The sequence below is a fragment of the Neofelis nebulosa genome, chromosome 4 (assembly GCF_028018385.1).
Source record: "Neofelis nebulosa isolate mNeoNeb1 chromosome 4, mNeoNeb1.pri, whole genome shotgun sequence".
NCBI lineage: Eukaryota > Metazoa > Chordata > Mammalia > Carnivora > Felidae > Neofelis > Neofelis nebulosa.
Window position 1 is genome coordinate 109007004 of NC_080785.1, and position 20475 is coordinate 109027478.

Genomic DNA, 20475 nt, shown 5'->3' on the forward strand with positions numbered 1-20475 from the left:
ACACTGTTCCCACAGAGGTGAGGTCTGGAAGGGGTCACCCAGGCCAGGAGACTTCTGTTTGGAGTGTGGGGTCATCCTCCTCTCATTATTTCCCAAAACTCACAGAAAAACCTTAAGGTACTCAGTCTCTAAGCATTCTGGGCTTCTAAACTTAGCACAGAAAGCTGACAGACTAATAATTGAGAAGCCTGTGGGCTCCTGGGTTATGAGTGTGCATTTGGAAAACAAAGAACAGACAGACATATCACACATCGCGCAAAATGAGACAAGGCCAGGAAAGCGTGCTGTACATAAAGATGAGGGTTTCCCAAAAGAGTTACAACTGAGAATGGCCCCGGTATTTACCTTGTCCTTGTCTGCATTCTTGGTACCATCAGAGCCTCTGTAACTCACAGAGGTTTTAGCAGTTTCTCAATCTACTAAAGACCCTAGAAGGGACACAGGTTTATTCTGCTTTTAGAGGATGAAAACAATCCCTCATCTCATTCCTCAAATATCTTAAACTTTTCCCAACACTCAAGTCCCTGACCAGAGGCAGAGGATATTCCACATGCCTCAGGTGACCCCCAAGGATAAGGGGGAGAACCATCCCCTCACCTTGATAAATTCCTCACAGTGCCCTAGTTCATGTTGTTTTGTAATTAATCAAATAACTGTGGACAGGTCAGGCACAACTAGCAATTTAGAATTCATCAGTAAAACAGAGGTTTCTCAGTATACATCATGGGAAATCACGATTTCATTACACATCAAGAATAAATATGAGGGTGCTTGTATTAAGCATCCGACTCTTGATTTTGGCTCAGGTCATGATCTCACAGCTTGTGAATTCAAGCCCAGTGTTGGGTTCCTCACTGACAGTGTGGAGCCTGCTTGTCATTCTGTCTCTGCCTTTCTCAAAATAAATTAACTTAAAAAAAAAAAGAATAAAATTTAGAATACTGGTTTGGTGTATATCCTCAATGAATCCTCAAGAAGGGTGCATTTCTTCAGACTTCAGGCAAATTGTTCAATCTCTCAGCTTATATATAAGCTGCCTTCCACATGAGAGCAGTTATTATATGATAAAAGACTAATTTTACACTATTGAGAAAAGGAAAACTATGAGAATTTAGCAGTGAAGATGCAGAGTTGCACTGATAACATCAGAGGACTAAGCTAAGCTATATGGAATTTGAATTTAGGGATGTAGGGCTACAGTTCACAGAAACAAACAAAAATAAACACAGTTAAAAATAGTGAATAAATAACCTTCTTCTCAAATAAACTAAAGTCTTCACATTGAGTCCAGGTGGGAAGAAGGATGAGGCCTATGTCCTGTCATCCTTTCCAGGCTCTTCAGACAGGGGGATGCTAGAGGAGGTGGGAGGGTCACAGTCAGAGGAGGTCATGAGCTCCACCAGTCACAGGGACAAGTGCCTCACTGCCTGTGGCACCAGAGGAGAACACCCTTCTGTCACCCCTTGAGACCACTTGCTGTCTTTAGTGCTTGTGATTCTTTCCAGACCACATGATGATCATCCACAGGAACAGGCTGCACAGCAGAAATTAGACTGCGGCACATCACAACGTGCTCCTTACCTCTCCTGGGAGGGTTCTACATCTCTGGTTTTGCAGCCATTGGTTTCTGCCTCGTGTATCCCTCAGGCAGCCTCTTTGCTTCCATCCTGTCCAGTCCTGGATACAGAAAAATAATGGACTTCTATAAGAGTTGCAACACCACGTCGTCTAGTAGACAACAAACAGTGCGGGGCATCATCCCTGGAAACACCCATAAAAAGGCAAGTCAAATGACCACACCTGTATTTCAAGTAGGCAATGTCCCCGCCCTGCTCTGCCATCTCCCTGTCCCACATCTGAGTCTTGATCTGGGGGAGAAACAACACATCCACCTTCAGTCTTGCCAGACTGTGTACCAAAGAAAGAGGAGGAAAAAAGAAAATACTTACCTCGTTGTCCTGAGCATTCTTCTCATGAACTGCAATCTGAAAAAGCCAACAATGAAAAGCCCATGGTTAGGGATTCCAGGGACCACTACACTCACCTGCATGACGTGCTAAGGGTTCAGTATGTCAGGCAGAACTCAGGTTACCTGGTATCTAAAGGTGAGCTCTGCCTGCTGCAGCTGTTCCCATGTTTGTTCAATTTGTTGCCTGTGAGTTACAATTGCTCTGTCAGATAAGGCCCAATATTGGGTATGATTTTAAATAATCTGCCCACGTTCCCAACAACCTCATATCTGTCCCCTGATACAATTTATTCTTACACATGGAACACTTTTCACATGATTATCAATGTACAGTAGGATCAAAACTATTGTTACATCCTTTCCTTACTTATTATTCCATGCCCGTAGGGTTTAGAGTTCATAGAATTCCTTCCCATTTCCAATCTTTCCCTAACTCATCATGTGACAAGTGTCTTTTATCATAAACTTCTATTCTTCTATAACTTATATCCTCACCATGTTTCCCAGGGTTGCAAAGACGAGGGCCATGAAATGGCACTACCATGTTGATTGGGTATGATTCATTGTATGACACACCGCTTTCCTACAGACTATGACAATTGACACCACGCCCAAGGAATGTTAGCATGGACAAAGTTTCCACACAGTCTGGCCACTACTTGAGATCCGCAAATGCTTAGAAACTTAATTGTTTTGTTCTTTCTAAAACTTACCTTTTTTATCTGTTAATACTCTATGCATATGTTGACTTTAAACACTGCAAAAAGATTAAAAACAAAAAAATGAACAGAGGCTTCATGAGCTGCTGGTAATTAGTAGCTGAACTCACTTGTACTTGTTTATTTCTTCTGTAGGTATTTTCTCTTTTTTTAATGTTTATTTATTTTTGAGACAGAGAGAGAGTGAGCACATGCATGAGTGGGGGAGGGACAGAGAGAGCCGTAACAGAATCCAAAACAGGCTCCAGGCTCTGACCCGTCAGCACAGAGCCTGATGCGAGGCTCAAACTCACAGACTGTGAAATTATGACCTGAGCTGAAGTTGGACGCTTAAACGACTGAGCCACCCAGGCACCCCTTCTGTAGCTATTTTCAAATTTTACCAGCAGCTGCCAGCTGATTCTTCTTTGCCACCAGTTCAGTGTCATTTTCAGCTTCCTAAGATGGGAAAGATATATACACAGTCAGGACCAAGGTCCAGAAGTTCCCCCTTTTTGCCTCCCAGCACTCCTGAAGGCCTATGCAAATATCCCTTCCCCCACCTCTCCCATAAATGCACAAACTGACAACACAATCAGAGAAATGAAGTGAACACTCCATTTAAGTTAATGAAAATTAAACTGCTGTCTGCTGCCATGTCTCTGCTATTGGAACTGTCTTTCTAGTTCTCTGTTTCCTCTCCTTTATCATAAAGTCATCAAATAACATTGTACTTTGTGCCTTCCCAGAGTTGGTCTTTTGTTTGAGATGGTGAAGACTCATTTCATCAGTGAGTGAAAAACCATATCTGACCAACTGTACCCATTAGGATGTAGCAGGGGATCATCACTAGTCTTACACCTTGATGGGGAGCCCTGATTCTCAGTCCAAAAGTTGTACCATGACACTAGCAATCACCTGAAAGATGACCTTCCAGGATATGGTTTCACTAACATTGCAGCTCACTCCCAGACATCACTAGAGTTCAGGACTGCAACCCCTGCCTCCGCCTTCAAAAGGCCAATCTTAGAACAACATCATCTCCTGAAGTACAACCTGATATGAACTGTCACACAGTCTGGGTTTACTTCCAGGAAACAGATTTCAGATGGAAAACTCTCAACTTCATGGAGCCAAATCTACTTTAACAAGACTCATTCCATTGATAGTGAAGGCAGCAAAAGGCAATGCTTGGCAAGGCTGGGTTGCTGTGTTGCCCTCAGACTATTTTCTTTGTGGTGTTGATTGAGACAGTTTCAACTTGACACTTGATGTACTCAAGAATCACATGCAAAATTGAAAATCTCCTAGAAAATGACACAAAAGCACTAGACAAAGAAAGGCACATGCATTTCCTTCTGGCCTCTCAGGCAGTCCTTCAGCAAATGCTTTCTGGAGTGGTTGTAATGTAGTGGCTCTCTTGTAAGGGGTTGAATATAGAGAGGTGGTCAGGGTGCTGTACCCACTCACAGAAAGAGCTTACGAATTAACAAAAACAAGATGCCAGTGAGACAGAGCAAGCCCTAACCCCAGCTGTGGGAAGGACTAACATAAAGGTGAGTCTCCAGGGAAGAGAAGGAAGACTTCACTTTCCAACATGAGTGAGGGACTCTAAAGTCCCCCATCTCCTCCTGAGAACAAAAGGAAATACTGTACAAAGGAGGAAACATGTGACTGAATGCACCAAATATCTAACAACCCCACGAAGACACACAAGACCAAGATGGAGAAGAAGGAAGCCCAGGACAAAGCCAGCTGGGGAGTTGGACCCAAACTCCCTAGGACTCATCATTGATGTGGGGGGCATACATGTGAATGGGAAAGAAGCTGAACAACTTTATGGGCACAGACTTAGAAGTAAACAAGTGTAGTTCAGGGGCAGCCAGCAAAGATAAGTCCTAGTGAAGCTGCGGGCTTTGAACAAGACTCAGAAGAGTTACACTTAAAAAATCAGGGGACAGGAAAAAACTTGACTTTCTGAGGGATTGGGCCTGCAGCGAAAAATCTCACTGGTAGAATGGATGCAGGGATCCAGTACTGCTGGTACCCGTACCCACTTTCCAGAAAGCAACTTCCATTGTTTCTGCAGCAAGATAATTCCATTTTTTCCCTACACATTTTGACCCATGTCTGGTCCTAAACAAAAATGACCTAATTGCTGGGTGACAAAACAGTGTGATGCAATTGAAACCTATAGGACAGTGTAGGTGGATCCAGAGTGGATCCAGGTATTAAAGTTATTAACGATGATACCTTCCCTCTTCCACCCCAAATACATGACACAATGTGTGACAAGCACTTAGGACAGAAAGGAAAATTCAGGTTATGTTACAGAAAGCAAGGTAGGAAGGGAAGGCACAATTCTACTGAATGCATTGGGCAAAAATACTCTGGGCCCAGTTCCAAAAGAAATATAATTTTCTCTACTGGCTGCCACGTTCTCCCTTACAATGCAGTCCTTATGACGGTTCTCACATGAACATCTTACTTTTCTAAATTTTTTTAATGTTTATTCATTTTTTGATAGAGACAGAGTGCGAGTTGGGGAGGGGCAGAGGGAGATAGAGAATCCAAAGTAAGCTCCGGGCTCTGAACTGTCAGCACAGAGCCCGATGTGGGGCTCGAACTCATGGACCATGAGATCATGACTTTAGCCAAAATTGGACGTTCAACCCACTGAGCCACCCAGGCGCCCCCATCTTACTTTTTTGTAGGCACTTTTCTTTGTTCATAGAATTCTTCCAGGTTATGTGCTTTCTCCTTCAGCTGTTTGAATTTTGCTTCCTTTGTGGCTTTCACACACCTCAATGCACTACACTTGTCCTCCAGGGCCTTTTTATTTTCTGGGGGGGAAAAAGATGTTTTCTTGATAAATGTGCACATGACCTGAGTCTCGATTTTGGTGAGACAGAAAAAGGGCAAAAACCATGAAGGCATGAAAGTATTATTTCCCTTACCAATGCAAAGTCATTGCCATCATATGGGGATTTCTCCCCAACAGAAAATATACCTTCTAGTTGATAGTTATTGGACCTCAATGTTCTTAGCTCTACATCCTCGAATTCAACATTTGCATCTTGTGGTTAAGGCAGATATGAGGAAAGACTTTCAAGGAAAACTGATCACAAAACAATTTGTACCTCACACAGCAAGATGGTACATTGCAATGAACAAACACCTTGAGGCATGAATATAACTAGAAGAAAAAGATGGTGGAAAATAGTTCATATCTAACAACTCATAAATGGCTTTCTTAGTGGTATACATATGTATGTATGTATGTATGTGTGTGTGTGTGTGTGTTTATCCCCCCATTCACATTGAAAATCCACTATTCAGCATTCAGAGAGAAAGAGACTATGGAGCACCTGGGTGGCTCAGTCAGTTGAGCATCAGACTCTTGATTTTGGGTCAGGTCATGATTGTAGAATCATGCGATCCAGACCTGTGTTGGGCTCCACACTGAGCATGAATCCTGCTTAAGATTCTCTCTCTTTCCCTCTGCCCCTCTCCCTCACTTGCATGCCCCTTCTCACTAAAATTTAAAAAAATCATAAAGAAAAATTTAAACATAGTTTTTTAAATTGAAAGGATTATACACTTTGGCTATCAGCCTTTCTCTCTCAACTATATTTGGGTATTTTCTACATATCTTGGAGGGCAGAGTTGAATGATGTGATAATTACCTAGTTGTGAAAAGATAACTCCTAGTCCTTGAAATAGCAAAACCCATCTTGGCAGTCCTAGTAAAATTCCAGCTCATTGGTCAGAAAGAGGTTTGGCTCCCAGAGGCCCACTCTCTACTGTGGTAAACGGCAAGCAAATATGCTGTGCTCGCTTCACCCAATGAACAAAAAGCCTCCAAATTCAAATTACAGTAACACTCAGCAGCCAACTCTTATCACTTCCTGATTCTTCACATTTCTTTCTCTCTCTCTCTGAGTTTGCAAGGTAGCAAGTGCATTTTGAAGGGTGTCATTTAAAATTTCATTAAAGTGGGTGCCTGGGGGGCTCAGTCAGTTAAGCATCCGACTTCAGCTCTGTTCATCATCTCGCGGTTTGTGAGTTTGAGCCCTGTGTCGGACTCTGTGCTGACAGCTCAGAGTCTGAGGTCTGTTTCATATTCTGTGTCTCCCTCTCTCTCTGCCCCTCCCCCGCTCACGTTCTGTCTCTCTCTCTAAAATAAATAAACATAAATAATTTTATGTTTACTTGTACTCAACAAGTACGAAAAGATAGATATCATACCTTGCATATTTTCATACCCAATGCCATGAAACTCGAAATCAACCACAAGAAAAAATTTGGAAAGATAACAAATACTTGTAGACTAAAGAACATCCTACTAAATAATCAATGGTGGAATGCAAGCTGGTGCAGCCACTCTGGAAAACAGTATGGATGCTCCTCAAAAAGCGAAAAAGGGAAATACCCTACTATGCAGCAATTGCAATACTAGGCCTTTATCCAAGGGATACAGGTGTGCTGTTTCTTTTTTTTTTTTTTTAATTTTTTTTTCAACGTTTTTTATTTATTTTTGGGACAGAGAGAGACAGAGCATGAACAGGGGAGGGGCAGAGAGAGAGGGAGACACAGAATCGGAAACAGGCTCCAGGCTCCGAGCCATCAGCCCAGAGCCTGACGCGGGGCTCAAACTCACGGACCGCGAGATCGTGACCTGGCTGAAGTCGGACGCTTAACCGACTGCGCCACCCAGGCGCCCCCAGGTGTGCTGTTTCAAAGGGACACATGCAACCCCATGATTATAGCACCACTATCAATAATAGCCAAATGATGGAAAAAGCCCAAATGTCCACTGATGGATGAATGGATAAAAAAGATATGGTGTACGTGTGTGTGTGTCTGTGTGTGTGTGTGTGTGTGTGTGTATATATATATATATATATATATGTATGTGTATACATATATATATGTATACACATATATATATAATTTGTGTGTGTGTGTGTGTATATATATATATATATATATATATATAGGAGTATTACTCAGCAATCAAAAAGGAATGAAATCTTACCATTTGCATCTACATGGGTGGAACTGGAGAGTATTATGCTAAGTGAAATTAGTAGTCAGAGAAAGACAAAAATCATATGACTTCACTCATAGGAGGACTTTAAGATACAAAACAGATGAACATAACGGAAGGGAAACAAAAATAATATAAAAACAGGGAGGTGTACAAAACAGAAGCGCACACATAAATATAGAGAATGAACAGAGGGTTACTGGAGAGGTTGTGGGAGGGGGGATGGGCTAAATGGGTAAGGGACACTAAGGAATCTACTCATGAAATAACTGTTGCACTATACGGTAACTAATGTGGATGTAAATTGTAAATAATAAAAACTAAAATTAAAAAAAAAAGAATGGGTGAACCAAGAAGTTAAAGAGAAAATTAAAAAGTGTATGGAAGCCAGTGAAACTGATAACACCACACCCCCAAACCTCTGGGATCCAGCAAAGGTAGTCATAAGAGGAAGTTTATAGCAATCCAGGCCTTCCTAAAGAGGGAAGAAAGGTCTCAGATACACAACCTAACTTTATACCTTAAAGAGATGGAAAAAAGATCATCAAATAAAAACCAAATCCAGCAGAAGACAAGAAATGATAAAGATTACAGCAAAAATCAATGCTATCTAAACTGAAAACAAAAAGAGAAACAAACAACAACAACCCCCCCACACACACACACATACACAAATAGTAAAAGAGATCAATATAACCAGAAGCTGGTTGTTTGAAATAATTAATAAAATTGATAAACCCCAGCCAGTTGCATCCAAAAGAATAAGAAAAGGACCCAAATAAATAAAATCAAGAATGAAAGAGGAGAGATCACAACCAACACAGCAGAAATACAAACAATAATAAGAGAATATTATCAGCAATTATATACCAATAAAATGGGCAATCTGGAAGAAGTGGACAAATTCCTAGAAATATACAAACTACAAAAACTGAAAGAGGAAGAAATAGAAAATTTGAACAGACCCATAACCAGTAAAGAATTGAATTAGTAATCAAAAATCTCCCAAAAAACAAGAGCCCAGGGCCAGATGGCTCTCCAGGGGAATTCTACCAAACATTTAAGGAAGAGTTAACACCTATTCTCTTGAAGCTGTCCCAAAAATAGAAATGGAAGGAAAACTTCCAAACTCTTCCTATGAATCAGGATTACCTGGATTCCAAAACTAGACAAAGATCCCACTAAAAAGGAGAAGTATAGACCAATTTTCACGATGAACATGGACGTAAAAATCTTCCACAAGATATTAGCCAAGCAGATCCAACAATACATTTAAACTTTATTCACTACGACCAAGTGGGATTTATATCTGGAATGCAAGGCTGGATCCATATCCACAAAATAATCAATGTGATTTATCACATCAAGAAAAGAAGGGACAAGAACCACATGATGCACTCAATAGATGCAGAGAAAGCATTTGACAAAATACAGCATCCTTTCTTGATAAAAGGATTCCACCAAAAAACTGCTAGAAATGATTCATGAATTCATCAAAGTGGCAGGATATACAATCAATGCACAAAAATTAGTTGCATTCTTGTACACAAACAATGAAGCATCAGAAAGAGAAAGCACAGAATCGATCCCATTTACAATTGCACCAAAACCCATAAAATAGCTAGGAATAAATCTAGCCAAAGAGGTGAAAAATCTATACACTGAAAACTATAGAAATATTATGAAAGAAATTGAAGATGACAAACACACAAAAACGAAAAACATTCCATGCTCCTGGTTAGGAAGAACAAATATTGTTAAAATGTCAATAGTACCCAAAGCAATCTACATATTCAATGCAATACCTATCGAAATAACACCAACATTGTCCACAGAGCTACAACAAACCATCCCTCAATTTGTATGGAACCAGAAAAGACCCTGAATAGCCAAAGCAATCTTGAAAAAGAAAACCAAAGTAGGAGGTATCACAATCCTGGACTTCAAGCTGTATTACAAAGCTGTAATCACCAAGACAGTACGGTACTGGCACAAGAACAGACACTCAGATCAATGGAACAACATAGGAGCACAGAATTGGACCCATGGATGTATGGCCAACTAATCTTTGACAAATATAAAGAATACCCAATGGAATAAAGACAGTCTCCTCAGCACGTGTGCTGGGAAAACTGGACAGTGATATGCAGAAGAATGAGCCTGGACCATTTCTCACACAAAAAGACACTCAAAACGGATGAAAGACCTAAATGTAAGATAGGAAGCCATCAAAATCCTCAAGGAGAAAGCAGGTAAAAACCTCTTAACGTTGGCCTCCACAACTTCTTAGTCAACACGTCTCCAGAAACAAGGGAAACAAAAGCAAAAATGAACTATTAGGACCTCAACAAAATAAAAATCTTCTGCACAGAGAAGGAAACAATCAGCAAAACTAAAAGGCAACAAACATAATGGGAGAAGATATTTGCAAACGACATATGAGATAAAGGATTAGTATTCAAAATCTATAAAGAATATACCAAACTCAACACCCAAAAAAAAAGTAATCCAGTGAAAATGGGCAAAGACATGAGCAAACACTCCTCCAAGGAAGATATCCAGATGGCCAAATGAAACATGAAAAAATGCTCAACATCACTCATAAACAGGGAAATACAAATCAAAGTGACAATGAAAAACCCCCTCACCCCTGTGAGAAAGGCTAACATTAACAATGCAGGCAACAACAGATGTTGGCGAGGAAATGGAGAAAGAGGAACTCTTGCACTGCTGGTGGGAATGCAAACTGGTGCAGCCACTCTGAAAAACAGTATGTAGGTTCCTCAAAAAATGAAAAAGAGGACTATCTTACAACCCAGCAGTTGCACTACTAGGTATTTATGCAAGGGATACAGATATGCTATTTCGAAGGGGCATGTGCACCCCAAAGTTTATAGCAGTACTATCAAAAATAGCTAAAGTATGGAAAAAGCCCAAATGTCCATTGATGGATGAATGGATAAAGATATATATGTGGTATATATACATACATATATACATAGTGTGTATATATATATATATATATATGTATATATATGTGTATATTATATGTGTATATATGTACGTATATATGTACATGTGTGTATAAATATATACATATATGTATGTATATATACATACACAATGGACTATTACTTAGCCATCAAAAATAATAAAATCTTGCCATTTGAAACAACATGGATGGAGAGCCTCCTGGGACCTAACCCTAACCGTACCATAGCCCTAACCATAACCCTCACCCTACACTTAACCCTATCTAGCGCACTAACTGTAAACCAGATCCACAGCCAAGTATGTGCCCTCACTTCAACCCTCCATGGAATTCACAACACTGGTGTCGTTTTGGCCTTAGCGACTTCCCTGTACCGAACCCTGACCCTAGCTAAGTGTCTATCCCCATGGAGACCCAATTCTAAAGTCTGACAACAGCACGCACAAGGGTTCGAGAATCAGTGCATAAATACTCGGCATGGAACGTGGAACATCACCATGTCATTTGTAAAGTGCAATTATAGCTGCATGACAGGATTCCTGAGGCCTATTGCAAGGGTGGCCCAAACATCTCTCTGGCCAAGGATCCTAAGAACTGATACTGACCGACATGCTCCCTTATGTACTCCACTCAGCCCTTCGGGGAGACAACTGCACTGTTGTGGGTTCAGTGCCTGAAGCCTCCTGGGACCTAAACCTAACCCTAAAGTTAACCCTAACCATAACCCTCAACTTACACCTAATCCTATCTCTTTTTTTTTTTTTTTTTTTTAATATATGAAATTTACTGTCAAATTGGTTTCCATACAACACCCAGTGCTCATCCCAAAAGGTGCCCTCCTCAATACCCATCACCCACCCTGCCCTCCCTCCCACCCCCCATCAACCCTCAGTTTGTTCTCAGTTTTTAACAGTCTCCTATGCTTTGGCTCTCTCCCACTCTAACCTCTTTTTTTTTTTTTCCCTTCCCCTCCCCCATGGGTTTCCGTTACGTTTCTCAGGATCCACATAAGAGTGAAACCATATGGTATCTGTCTTTCTCTGTATGGCTTATTTCACTTAGCATCACACTCTCCAGTTCCATCCACGTTGCTACAAAAGGCCATATTTCATTTTTTCTCATTGCCACGTAGTATTCCACTGTGTATATAAACCACAATTTCTTTATCCATTCATCAGTTGATGGACATTTAGGCTCTTTCCATAATTTGGCTATTGTTGAGAGTGCTGCTATAAACATTGGGGTACAAGTGCCCCTATGCATCAGTACTCCTGTATCCCTTGGATAAATTCCTAGCAGTGCTATTGCTGGGTCATAGGGTAGGTCTGTTTTTAATTTTCTGAGGAACCTCCACACTGCTTTCCAGAGCGGCTGCACCAATTTGCATTCCCACCAACAGTGCAAGAGGGTTCCCGTCTCTCCACATCCTCTCCAGCATCTATAGTCTCCTGACTTCTTCATTTTGGCCACTCTGACTGGCGTGAGGTGATATCTGAGTGTGGTTTTGATTTGTATTTCCCTGATGAGGAGCGACGTTGAACATCTTTTCATGTGCCTGTTGGCCATCCGGATGTCTTCTTTAGAGAAGTGTCTATTCATGTTTTCTGCCCATTTCTTCACTGGGTTATTTGTTTTTCGGGTGTGGAGTTTGATGAGCTCTTTATAGATTTTGGATACTAGCCCTTTGTCCGATGTGTCATTTGCAAATATCTTTTCCCATTCCGTTGGTTGCCTTTTAGTTTTGTTGGTTGTTTCCTTTGCTGTGCAGAAGCTTTTTATCTTCATAAGGTCCCAGTAATTCACTTTTGCTTTTAATTCCCTTGCCTTTGGGGATGTGCCGAGTAAGAGATTGCTACGGCTGAGGTCAGAGAGGTCTTTTCCTGCTTTCTCCTCTAAGGTTTTGATGGTTTCCTGTCTCACATTCAGGTCCTTTATCCATTTTGAGTTTATTTTTGTGAATGGTGTGAGAAAGTGGTCTAGTTTCAACCTTCTGCATGTTGCTGTCCAGTTCTCCCAGCACCATTTGTTAAAGAGACTGTATTTTTTCCATTGGATGTTCTTTCCTGCTTTGTCAAAAATGAGTTGGCCATACGTTTGTGGGTCTAGTTCTGGGGTTTCTATTCTATTCCATTGGTCTATGTGTCTGTTTTTATGCCAATACCATGCTGTCTTGATGGTTACAGCTTTGTAGTAGAGGCTAAAGTCTGGGATTGTGATGCCTCCTGCTTTGGTCTTCTTCTTCAAAATTACTTTGGCTATTCGGGGCCTTTTGTGGTTCCATATGAATTTTAGGATTGCTTGTTCTAGTTTCAAGAAGAATGCTGGTGCAATTTTGATTGGGATTGCATTGAATGTGTAGATAGCTTTGGGTAGTATTGACATTTTGACAATATTTATTCTTCCAATCCATGAGCAGGGAATGTCTTTCCATTTCTTTATATCTTCTTCAATTACCTGCATAAGCTTTCTATAGTTTTCAGCATACAGATCTTTTACATCTTTGGTTAGATTTATTCCTAGGTATTTTATGCTTCTTCGTGCAATTGTGAATGGGATCAGTTTCTTTATTTGTCTTTCTGTTGCTTCATTGTTAGTGTATAAGAATGCAACTGATTTCTGTACATTGATTTTGTATCCTGCAACTTTGCTGAATTCATGTATCAGTTCTAGCAGACTTTTGGTGGAGTCTATCCGATTTTCCATGTATAATATCATGTCATCTGCAAAAAGCGAAAGCTTGACTTCATCCTTGCCAATTTGGATGCCTTTGATTTCCTTTTGTTGTCTGATTGCTGATGCTAGAACTTCCAGCACTATATTAAACAGCAGCGGTGAGAGTGGGCATCCCTGTCGTGTTCCTGATCTCAGGGAAAAAGCTCTCAGTTTTTCCCCGTTGAGGATGATGTTAGCTGTGGGCTTTTCATAAATGGCTTTTATGATCTTTAAGTATGTTCCTTCTATCCCGACTTTCTCAAGGGTTTTTATTAAGAAAGGGTGCTGGATTTTGTCAAAGGCCTTTTCTGCATCGATTGACAGGATCATATGGTTCTTCTCTTTTTTTTTGTTAATGTGATGTATCACGTTGATCGATTTGCGAATGTTGAACCAGCCCTGCATCCCAGGAATGAATCCCACTTGATCATGGTGAATAATTCTTTTTATATGCTGTTGAATTCGATTTGCTAGTATCTTATTGAGAATTTTTGCATCCATATTCATCAGGGATATTGGCCTGTAGTTCTCTTTTTTTACTGGGTCTCTGTCTGGTTTAGGAATCAAAGTAATACTGGCTTCATAGAATGAGTCTGGAAGTTTTCCTTCCCTTTCTATTTCTTGGAATAGCTTGAGAAGGATAGGTATTATCTCTGCTTTAAACGTCTGGTAGAACTCCCCTGGGAAGCCATCTGGTCCTGGACTCTTATTTGTTGGGAGATTTTTGATAACTGATTCAATTTCTTCGCTGGTTATGGGTCTGTTCAAGCTTTCTATTTCCTCCTGATTGAGTTTTGGAAGAGTGTGGGTGTTTAGGAATTTGTCCATTTCTTCAAGGTTGTCCAATTTGTTGGCATATAATTTTTCATAGTATTCCCTGATAATTGTTTGTATCTCTGAGGGATTGGTTGTAATAATTCCATTTTCATTCATGATTTTATCTATTTGGGTCATCTCCCTTTTCTTTTTGAGAAGCCTGGCTAGAGGTTTGTCAATTTTGTTTATTTTTTCAAAAAACCAACTCTTGGTTTCGTTGATCTGCTCTACAGTTTTTTTAGATTCTATATTGTTTATTTCTGCTCTGATCTTTATGATTTCTCTTCTTCTGCTGGGTTTAGGCTGTCTTTGCTGTTCTGCTTCTATTTCCTTTAGGTGTGCTGTTAGATTTTGTATTTGGGATTTTTCTTGTTTCTTGAGATAGGCCTGGATTGCAATGTATTTTCCTCTCAGGACTGCCTTCGCTGCGTCCCAAAGAGTTTGGATTGTTGTATTTTCGTTTTCGTTTGTTTCCATATATTTTTTAATTTCTTCTCTAATTGCCTGGTTGACCCACTCATTCGTTAGTAGGGTGTTCTTTAACCTCCATGCTTTTGGAGGTTTTCCAGACTTTTTCCTGTGGTTGATTTCAAGCTTCATAGCATTGTGGTCTGAAAGTATGCATGGTATAATTTCAATTCTTGTAAACTTATGAAGGCCTGTTTTGTGACCCAGTATATGATCTATCTTGGAGAATGTTCCATGTGCACTCGAGAAGAAAGTATATTCTGTTGCTTTGGGATGCAGAGTTCTAAATATATCTGTCAAGTCCATCTGATCCAATGTATCATTCAGGGCCCTTGTTTCTTTATTGACTGTGTGTCTAGATGATCTATCCATTTCTGTAAGTGGGGTGTTAAAGTCCCCTGCAATGACCACATTCTTATCAATAAGGTTGCTTATGTTTATGAGTAACTGTTTTATATATCTGGGGGCTCCGGTATTTGGCGCATAGACATTTATAATTGTTAGCTCTTCCTGATGGATAGACCCTGTAATTATTATATAATGCCCTTCTTCATCTCTTGTTACAGCCTTTAATTTAAAGTCTAGTTTGTCTGATATAAGTATGGCTACTCCAGCTTTCTTTTGGCTTCCAGTAGCATGATAAATAGTTCTCCATCCCCTCACTCTCAATCTAAAGGTGTCCTCAGATCTCAAATGAGTCTCTTGTAGACAGCAAATAGATGGGTCTTGTTTTTTTATCCATTCTGATACCCTATGTCTTTTGGTTGGCGCATTTAATCCATTTACATTCAGTGTTATTATAGAAAGATACGGGTTTAGAGTCATTGTGATGTCTGTATGTTTTATGCTTGTAGTGATGTCTCTGGTACTTTGTCTCTCAGGATCCCCCTTAGGATCTCTTGTAGGGCTGGTTTCGTGGTGACAAATTCCTTCAGTTTTTGTTTATTTGGGAAGACCTTTATCTCTCCTTCTATTCTAAATGACAGACTTGCTGGATAAAGGATTCTCGGCTGCATATTTTTTCTGTTTAGCACACTGAAGATATCGTGCCAAGCCTTTCTGGCCTGCCAAGTTTCAAAGGAGAGATCAGTCACGAGTCTTATAGGTCTCCCTTTATATGTGAGGGCACATTTATCCCTTGCTGCTTTCAGAATTTTCTCTTTATCCTTGTATTTTGCCAGTTTCACTATGATATGTCGTGCAGAAGATCGATTCAAGTTACGTCTGAAGGGAGTTCTCTGTGCCTCTTGGATTTCAATGCCTTTTTCCTTCCCCAGTTCAGGGAAGTTTTCAGCTATAATTTCTTCAAGTACCCCTTCAGCACCTTTCCCTCTCTCTTCCTCCTCTGGGATACCAATTATGCGTATATTATTTCTTTTTAGTGTATCACTTAGTTCTCTAATTTTCCCCTCATACTCCTGGATTTTTTTATCTCTCTTTCTTTCAGCTTCCTCTTTCTCCATAACTTTATCTTCTAGTTCACCTATTCTCTCCTCTGCCTCTTCAATCCGAGCCGTGGTGGTTTCCATTTTGTTTTGCATTTCGTTTAAAGTGTTTTTCAGCTCCTCGTGACTGTTCCTTAGTCCCTTGATCTCTGTAGCAAGAGATTCTCTGCTGTCCTGTATACTGTTTTCAAGCCCAGCGATTAATTTTATGACTATTATTCTAAATTCACTTTCTGTTATATTATTTAAATCCTTTTTGATCAGTTCATTAGCTGTTGTTATTTCCTGGAGATTCTTCTGAGGGGAATTCTTCCGTTTGGTCATTTTGGATAGTCCCTGGAGCGGTGAGGACCTGCAGGGCACTTCCCCCGTGCTGTGGTGTATAACTGGAGTTGGTGGGTGGGGCCGCAGTCAGACCTGATGTCTGCCCCCAGCCCACCGCTGGGGCCACAGTCAGACTGGTGAGTGCCTTCTCTTCCCCTCTCCTAGGGGCGGGATTCACTGTGGGGTGGCGTGGCCCGTCTGGGCTACTTGCACACTGCCAGGCTTGTGGTGCTGGGGATCTGGCGTATTAGCTGGGGTGGGTAGGCAAGGTGCACGGGGGCGGGAGGGGCAGGCTTAGCTCGCTTCTCCTTAGGTGATCCACTTCAGGAGGGGCCCTGTGGCAGCGGGAGGGAGTCAGATCCGCTGCCGGAGGTTTGGCTCCGCAGAAGCACAGAGTTGGGTGTTTGCGCAGAGCGAGCAAGTTCCCTGGCAGGAACTGGTTCTCTTTGGGATTTTGGCTGGGGGATGGGCGGGGGGAGATGGCGCTGGCGAGCGCCTTTGTTCCCCGCCAAGCTGAGCTCTGCCGTCCGTCCGGGGGCTCAGCAGCTCTCCCTCCCTTTGTCCTCTAGCCTTCCCGCTTTCTGAGCAGAGCTGTTAACTTATGACCTCCCAGACGCTAAGTCGCGCTTGCTGTCAGAACACAGTCCGTCCGGCCCCTCCGCTTTTGCCAGCCTGACTCGGGGGCTCTGCTTGGCCGGCGAGCCGCCCCTCCGCCCCGGCTCCCTCCCGCCAGTCCGTGGAGCGCGCACCGCCTCGCCGCCCTTCCTACCCTCTTCCGTGGGCCTCTCGTCTGCGCTTGGCTCCGGAGACTCCGTTCTGCTAATCCTCTGGCGGTTTTCTGGGTTCTTTAGGCAGGTGTAGGTGGAATCTAAGTTATTAGCAGGACGCGCGGTGAGCCCAGCGTCCTCCTACGCCGCCATCTTCCGGAACTCCCTCCTAATCCTATCTCTAACTGAACCCTATACTTGACCCCCACCCTCTCAAGGGCCCTAAACTCAGCTCTCGAGGGAGATTGGGAGACTGGAGTCGCTTCGGCCCTGTCATCTTCATTGGACTGAACCCTAACCCTAGCTAAGACTCTCTCCCCAAGAGGACCCAATTTAAAAGTGTGACAACAGCACACACACGGGTTTGAGAATCAGTGCAGAAATATTCGGCATGGAACTTGGAACATCACCATGTCATTTCAAAAGCGTGACTGCATCTGCACGAGATTTTCCATAGGCTTACCTGAAGGGTGACCCATACATTTGTCTGGCCTTGGAATCCAAAGACTAATCCTGACCGGCACCCTCCCTTGTGTCCTCCACTCAGCCCTTTGGGGAGACAATTGCTCTGCTGTGCGTTAGTACCTGGAGCTTGCTGGGACCTAACCCTAACCCTAATCATAACCCTAATCATAAACTTCAACCTACACCTAACCCTATCTCTAACCCGAACACTACACTTGACCTGCACCCTCCCATGGGCACTCAATTCAGCCCTCCAGCGAAATCACGAGACTGGAGTCTCTTCGGCCATGGCAACATCGCTGGAATGAACTCTAACCCTAGCTAAGGCTCTGTCCACATTGGGACCCATTCCAATGTCTGACAACAGCTCGCACACTGGTTCAAGAATCAGTCCAGAAATAGTTGGCATGGAACGTGGAACATCACCATGTCATTTCCAAAGCGCGACTGCACCTGCACAAGAGGATTCCTGAGGCCTAGCCAAAGGGTGGCCCATACATTTGTTTGGTCTTGGAACCCAAATACAATACAAAGACTGACGGGCACCCTCCCTTGTGTACGACACTCAGCTCTTTGGGTTGACACCTGCTCTGTTTGGGGTCAGTGCCTGGAGTCTCATGGGACCTAAACCTAAACCAAACCATAACCCTAACCATAAACATCACCCTACACTGAACCTTATCTATCTCACGAAGTCTACACCAGACCCACAGCCGTGATTGTGCCCTCACTTCAGCCCTCCATGGAATTCACAACACTGGAGTCACCTCAGCCTTGGTGATGTCCCTGGACAAAACCCTAACCCTATCTAAGAGAGCCCCATGGGAAGCAAATCCAAAGTCTGACAATAGCATGCACAAGGGTTCAAAAATAGGTGCAAAATACTTGGCATGGAAGGTGGATCATCACCATGTTATTTCCAAAGCGCAACTGCAGCTACACGACAGGTTTCCTAAGGCGTATTCGAAGGGTGGCCCATACATCTCTCTGCCTTTGGATCCTAAGGACTGATACTGACTGGCAACCTCCCCTGTGTACTCCACTCAGAATTTGGGGATACAACTGTTGTACTGTGGGGTCAGTGCCTGAAGCCTCCTGGGACCTAACCCTAACTGTAACCTAACCATAACCCTCACGCTAAAACTAACCCTATCTATCACAAGAACTCTAAACCAGATCCACAGCCATGCGTGTTCCTGATTTCACTCTCCACGGAGTTCACAACAGTGGTGTCGCATCGGCCCTGCCGACTTCCCTAGACTGAACCCTAACCCTAGTTAAGGCTCTCCCCCAGTCGGTATCCAAAGTCTGACAACAGCACACACACAGGTCCAAGAATTGGTGCTCAGCATGGAACTTGGAACACCACCATGTCATTTCCAAAGCGCGACTGCAGCAGCACAAGAGGATTCCTGACACTTACCCGAAGGTGGTCCATACATTTGCCTGGACTTGGAACCAAAGACTAATCCTGTTCTGCACCCTCCATTGTATACTCCAATAAGCCCCTCAGGGAGACAACTGCTCTGCTGTGGGGTCAGTGCCTGGAACTTCCTCGGACTTGACCCTAACCCTAACCATAACCCTAACCATAAACCTCAACCTACACCTAACCCTATCTATCTCATTAAGTCTACACCAGAAACACAGCCATACATGTACCCTCACTTAAGCCCTCCATGGAATTCACAAGAGTGATGTTGCTTCAGCCCTGGCGACGTCTTTGGATGAACACTTATCCTAGCTAAAACTCTCTCCCCAAGAGGACCCAATTTAAAAGTGTGACAACAGCACACACACAAAGTGCGACTGCATATACAGGAAAGGATTCCTGAGGCCTACTCGAAGGGTGATCCATACATTTGTCAGGCCTTGGAACCAAAAGACTAATCCTCTCTGGCACCCTCCCTTGTGATCTATACTCAGCTCTTCAGGCACAAATGCACTGCTATGTGTTCATCCCTGGAACCTCCTGGGTACAAACCCTAACCCTATCCCTATAATTAATAAGAACTCTCAACAGAAACCTAACCCTATCTCCAACCCTAACCCTGTACTTGAACCGCACCTTGACATGGGACCTCACTTCAGCCCTCAAGGGAGATCACGAGACTGGAGTCGCTTCAGGATGGGCAACATCCTTGGACTCAACCCTAATGCTAGCTAAGGGTCTCTCTTCATGGGGACAAAATACCAAAGTCTGACAACATCACATGCCTGGGGTCCAGAAGTGGTGCAGGATCACTCAGCATAGAACCTGGAACATCACCAAGTCATTTCCAAGGCCCAGCTGCAGCTACCCGAGAGGATTCCAGAGGCCTACCCGACCAGTGGCACATACAGTTGTATGGCCTTAGAAACCAAAGACTAGTCCTTAATGGCACCCTCCATATGCCCTCAACTCAGCCCTTTGGGGAGATAATTGCATGGCTGTGGGTTCAGCACCTTAAACCTCTGGGGAACAAACCCTGAACCCAACCCCTAACCCAAATCAGAAACCTCAACTGAAACCTAAACCTAACTCGAACCCTACCCCTACACTTGCTCTGCACCATCATATTGGCACTCACTTCACCTCGAGAGAGATAATGAGACTGGCTTAGCTTGCAGCTTGTGACATCCCTGGACCCCACCCCAACCCTAGATAAGGCTCTCTCCCCATTGGACCCAATACCAACGTATGACAACACCACACGCCTGGGGAACAGAAGCAGTGCAGCATCACTCGGCATGGAATCTGGAACATCACTATGTCCTTTCCAAGGCCCA

At 42.8% G+C, this 20475-nt stretch overlaps 1 long non-coding RNA gene across 1 annotated transcript; it reads right to left on the bottom strand.

Annotated features, from left to right (window-relative positions):
• Positions 1 to 1799: 1799 nt before the first annotated feature.
• Positions 1800 to 2832, bottom strand: LOC131508441 (uncharacterized). The gene is made up of 3 exons (XR_009260019.1): positions 2093 to 2832; positions 1950 to 1985; positions 1800 to 1868 (listed from the first exon to the last, which is right to left on the bottom strand). It is a non-coding gene; the product is annotated as an uncharacterized LOC131508441 (long non-coding RNA).
• Between the last annotated feature and the right edge of the window lie 17643 nt (positions 2833 to 20475).